The 6,075-nt window shown below is 41.8% G+C and overlaps 1 pseudogene; it reads right to left on the reverse strand.

Moving 5' to 3' along the window:
• Positions 1–5,175: 5,175 nt before the first annotated feature.
• On the reverse strand, positions 5,176–5,291 carry LOC145411736 (5S ribosomal RNA; annotated as a pseudogene).
• Between the last annotated feature and the right edge of the window lie 784 nt (positions 5,292–6,075).

A 6,075-nucleotide genomic window follows, 5' to 3' on the forward strand; every position in this document is an offset into this window, starting at 1 on the left:
GCCGCAATAGTACATAATGTCAACAAAAAAATGCAGGTTCACGAAATACTAAATGAACTGTATTAACGTCGTGTGTAGATTGTTTGGATTTTTCCGTGTTGAGATTAACTGGATTTTTTTTGTTTTCCTACGAGTCTCCCCGCTTTTTTTTTTAGCCTTGACCTCACGGATAAAAGGTAGTGTCAACAGTGAACGCATTAACGTTCCTTCCAAGAAAGAACAAAAACAGTACAAAAGAGAGCCAAATTAAAGATCCATTCATTTCGAGATGATTTTGGCACACTGCGTTGGAAAGATCGATCATAGGAAGTATAGAATACAGCCGGAGGGAGACAGTTCCAGAGGTGACCTGTTGCATAAATGAAGGAGTGAGAGTAACGGTTAACTCTTCATGAGAGAGTTGGACAGTGAGGGGATGAGAGTTTGTTGCTATGCGGGTGTTACGCGCCCGTCGTAGAGGTGGAGGGATGCAAGGAGACAGTTCAATGGAGTAGCGATAAAGACATAAAGAAGGCAACAGTGCGGCGAAGAGACAAAGGTTGAAGGGAGTCAGTAAGAGGATGAGAGCTGATGAGACGATTAGCCTTTGACTCCACCCTATTGAGAAGAGCTGTATGTGGGGAGCCTCCCCACAAATGAGAGTTGTACTCGAAATAGGGGCGAATAAACCCGTGTATAAAGTCATCAATTGTGAAGGAGTAGAGTCAGCTCAGCACACCCAATCTCATGGAAGCCGATTTTACTAGAGATGCAATATGATCTTTCCAAGATAAGTCCCGAGTGAATGAAACCCTAAGAATGATTAAGGATGATGCATGATTAAGCTGGATATTATTGAACATTAGTGGGTACTCCTGCGGAAGATTTTGACGGGTTGATAGGTGTAGAAGCTGAGTTTTTGATGCATTAAAGACAATATTATTTTTACCCCAGTCAGAGATACGAGCCAAGTTAGACATTAGGTGCGCCATAGCCTCATACGAGCCAAGTCAGACAAAAGGAGTGCCATACCCTCATCCCTTGTTTGTTGAAGTAACTGCTGAGATGGATGTTTCGGGAAGCGATTGGTAAGGTGAAGGGTGGAATCATCAGCCTACCAGTGGATAGGGTTTAGATGTACAGCTTAGATCATTGAAGAGAGTTGGCGATAGGTCAGAGCCCTGAGGAACACCTCTGTTGATAGATCTAGAGAAGAACGATGGCCGTCTACAACAGCAGCTATAGAACGACCGGAAAGGAAGCTATAGATGAAGGCAGAGATAGAAGGATGGAAACCGTAAGAGAGCAATTTGGAAATTAAAGATTTATGCCAGACTCGATCGAAAGCCTTTGAGATGTCAAGTGCAATGTCAAAGCTTTCGCCAAAGTCCCGAATGGAGGATGACCAGGAATCTGAAACGTAGGTGAGATGATCGCCAGTGGAGCGCCCCTGACAGAACCAATACTGACGATCAGAGAGAAGCTTGTAATAAGAAAGATGCTTTAAAATTTTTCTGTTAAGAATGGACTTAAAAACTTTTGAAACACAGGATGTTAAGGCAATTGGACGATAGTTAGAACGGTACCGGTTGAATGAGAGCAAACTCCCAGCAAGAAGGAAAGATACAGTAGAAAGACAAAGGCGACAGAGTTTACCTAGGGAGGGTTTAAGCACAGAAGCACAGTTCTTAAGGACAACAGGCCCATATGCCAGTGGAGCGTCCTCGAGTATTGAGGCCAGTAATGGCAGAAAATACATCAGTTGAAGAGATTTTGTCTGCCATGAGGAAGTCAGAAGGGGAAAGTGAGGGAAGAACACCACCGGAATCGTCTAAGGTGGAATTGGAGGAGAAAGTCTGAGCAAACAGATCTGCTTTATCAGTAGAAGAAATAGCTACAGAGCCATCAGAGTAGAGAAGAGGAGGGAAGGGTGATGAGGTAAAGTTGTTAGAAAGGTTTTTGCCTAGGTGCCAGGAGCGGGAAGTATTCGAGTTGGAGAGTTGAAAAAAATTATTTCATCCGATCTAAATGAACGGATAAAATTATTTTTTTTCAGAGCGAACAAAGCACGATTCCGGACAGGGAAATAAAATAGATGAGATTCAGTGGTGGGTTGGCTCCGATACCTTCTAAAGGCCCTCTCCTTGTTGTAGACAGCATTAGAACAAGCGTAATTAAATCAAGGCTTTCTTCCATTAGTCAGAGGATAAGAGATAGGAATGTATGCTTTCATGCCCGAGAGAATAACCTCCGTAATGCGCAAGGCACACTCAGGTGGCTCCGGGCCGTAGAAGCAATAATCATTTCAGGGAAAATCAAAGAAGTCCTGAGGGACTCTCGATCTGCAGTTCCAAACTGCCTCAGGGTCCATAGGCCGTACCGGAGCTATAGGACAGGTTAAGGTAATAAGGTTGTGATCGGAAGAACCTAACGGAGAGGAAAGATTAACAAAGAAGAAGGATTACTTGTATGGAAAAGGTCAGGTATGTTGGAGTTCTCTCCAAGGAGGTCAGGGATACGTACTGTACAAGCTGCTCTCGATCAATAAGGATAGAAAAGATGAAGGCTTGTGTCCCATAGTAGAAGTAAGGTAATCGATGAGTTTTTGATAGTCAGTAGAATTAGGATATATTTATTCAGAGAATGACAGGAGAGCCGAAGCCAGAGAGTAGAGAATTCAAGTTCAGGAACACGAGAGCAAGATAGGTCGTTGTGTACATATGCGCAACATCCACCTTTGGCTTTGAAATGAGTATAGAGAAAGTAGGAGGATACAGAGAGGGTTTGCTGTCAATCGCCTCAGACAGCTGAGTTTCAGTAAGGAAGTGAAGGAGAGGTTTAGAGGAGGTGAGGTGGTGTTCAACAGACAGAAAGTTAGAGGAAAGGCCACGAATGTTGCAGAAATGAAGAAGTGAGTCAAACAGTGGATCTAGGAAGCTCAAAGAGTCGTTACCTGGAGATGGGCGGATGGTCGGGGCATTTATGGTCCCCCTCCCCTGGGGGACTCCTAGGCATTGTTGTAGTGCGTCATTTTTTATTTAATTTTGGAAAAGAAGTTAAGTGTTTACTGTGCATGTAGTTTAGTGTTGATGGTTAGAGAAAGTTGTATTGGAGAGCATGCTGGCCTACTCTTTGTCTAACTGAAACACAGAAAAAGTTCAGCAAAGGGAGATGATCAGGAACTAGTCCCTAGGGCTGATAAAACGGGAGCTCCAGCTCTCCCTGTCATCAGCTTTCCATCCACCTTGGGAGTACTGCCCTGCTCTACTGGTGCTACTTTCTACTCCTCTGATAGCATTGTCTTTGGGAGTAGTTCAAACTATTTTACTGCAGCGATGGTCGAAATCGTTATATATGCAACTTCCGGAAATGTACACAAAATTGACTCGGAATCACACCTAATTATTACCAAAATTCAGAAGACATTACTGAGGGTGAGAAGAAAATCACATTTAGGAAACAAAATAAATCGTTTGACAAGACGAGCTGGAATCTTAGGTTTACCATGCCCAACTAACCCTACCACCAACCACCGGATTTGGGAATTAAAAGAAAAAATACTTATATGCATTGAACATTTATAAAAATTTTATCACATGAAGAGTTAAGCCTAATGAAAATATTGACACAAAAAAAAGTATGGAATTTTTTTTTATTGTAAATTTTTTTTCTAAAGGCACTAAAAACCTGTCAAAATTACATTTATCGTTACATATTTGCCTATAACTCTGCAGCCTTCTCAAATGTTGCCGACAAGGAAACGTTGATTTCAGACATGGTCATGTTAATGCCTTAAAAAAAACTACCAAAGGTACAGTCACCCGTACTAGTTTCTGCTCAGGAGTTACCCTCTACCCTGGACAGAGGGAAGGGGGGAATCGCGAACAAGTCTACCCCGCCTTCTGCCCCCAACGCCTCCACCCTCCACCTTCAGCTGCCAGTTACTGATTAGACGCAAATTTTCTCATATCCTGTAAACATGACTAAACTGTCGTCGCACACGCTTTCAACTGCCAAGATTTGGACTATATTTTTAGAATAAATTATTACCGTATTGAACTGCATTCTCAAGCTGAAAATATTCACCATCATTGTAATCCAGTGTCGTCCGCTGCACAATTCTGGGTTCCAGTACTTACCTTTTCACTTCCCCCAGCTGTCTCTCTCTCTCTCTCTCTCTCTCTCTCTCTGAATTTACTTTTCCCACTCACTCTTTCTTTTTAATATAACTCTCTCTTCACTTCTCTCCCCCTCTCCCCCTTCTCTCGTTCTTTGTCTTAAGTCTTCCCCGCCTCTCACCCCTCCCTTCCCCCCACCTTAGACCTGATCAGCAGTTATACCGTCACCGCTCCTTCGTATATCGTATGCAGGCAACATTTATCACACACTTAGATCAGATGCATGGAAAGCTAATATATATATATATATATATATATATATATATATATATATATATATATATATATATATATATATATATATATATATATATATATATATATACATATATATATATATATATATATATATATATATATATATATATATATATATATATATATATATATATATATAATTGTATTTCTCATTACGTGCCAAGTTCAAATAGAGAACACCAGACCAATATTCGTAATTTTTATTAGAGTGACCGTTCCACTTCACGTAGCGGGGTAGCTGGGCTTATAAACTGCACACACACACACACACACACACACACACACACACACACACCTTAAATTTTGCATTGACAGCGTGGCGACTACAAATATAGTCGTTCTAACAACTGGATCTATTGACTCCAAACCTTCCCTGTCCCAGTCAAACTCCTCATTCAATAACCGGTTATTGAATGAGGAGTTTGACTGGGACAGGGAAGGTTTGGAGTCAATAGATCCAGTTGTTAGAACGACTATATTTGTAGTCGCCACGCTGTCAATGCAAAATTTAAGGTGTGTGTGTGTGTGTGTGCAGTTTATAAGCCCAGCTACCCCGCTGTGAAGTGGAACGGTCACTCTAATACAAATTACGAATATTGGTCTGGTGTTCTCCATTTCAACTTGGCACTTGAGAAATTTTTCATTCATTCATTGCCAGACGCCATGTATCCCAAACGGGGTGACCAAGGGCTTAGAGTTGTTTTACGGGGAGGGGCACTAATCCTCCAAAAACCCCACTTGACACGTAGGGAGAACGTTATGCCAACAGCATCTGGTGTTCCCAGGCGGTCACCCATCCAAGTACTAACCAGACCCAACGTTGCTTAACTTCGCTGATCGGACGGGAAGCGGTGTAAACGTGGTATATATATATATATATAATATATATATATAAATATATATATATATATATATATTTATATATATAAATTAGCTTTCCATACATCTGACCTAAGTGTGTGTGATAAATGTTGCCTGCACACGATATACAAAGAAGCGGTGACGGTATAACTGACTCCTGATCAGGCCTAAGGTGGGAGGAGGAGAGGGGTGAGAGGCGGGGAAGACTTAAGACAGAGAGAAGGGGGAGAGGGGGAGAGAAGCAAAGAGAAAGTTATATAAATTTAAAAAGAAAGTGGGAAAAGTAAATTCAGAGAGAGAGAGAGACAGCTGGGGGAAGTGAAAAGGTAAGCAATGGAACCCAGAATTGTGCAGCGGACCGCACTGGATTACAATGATGGTGAATATTTTCAATTTGAAAATGCAGTTCAATACGGTAATAATTTTTTTTAAAATATAGTCCAAATCTTGGCCGTTGAAAGTGTGCGACGACAGTCATGTTTACAGGACATGAGAAAATTTGCGTCTAATCAGTAACTGGCAGCTGGAGGTGGAGGGTGGGGGAGTTGGGGACAGAAGGCGGGGTATACTTGTTCCCGATTCCCCCCTTACATCTGTCCAGGGTAGAGGGGGGGAAGGAAGGGGTAACCCCTGAGCAAAAATTAGTACGCGTGACTACCAAAAAAAAAAAAAAAAAAATACGAACGTTGTTTACAACCATGGCCACATGTGGCCTTTTTCAATATATTAGAGTTATAAAAACACGAGCAACCCAGACGCACCTTCAATCGAAAGTAAGAGACAAAGGGGAAGGTACTTG

This window comes from Coenobita brevimanus, chromosome 90 (genome assembly GCF_032717465.1).
Source record: "Coenobita brevimanus isolate Jiangsu-jjx chromosome 90, ASM3271746v2, whole genome shotgun sequence".
Classification (NCBI taxonomy): Eukaryota; Metazoa; Arthropoda; class Malacostraca; order Decapoda; family Coenobitidae; genus Coenobita; species Coenobita brevimanus.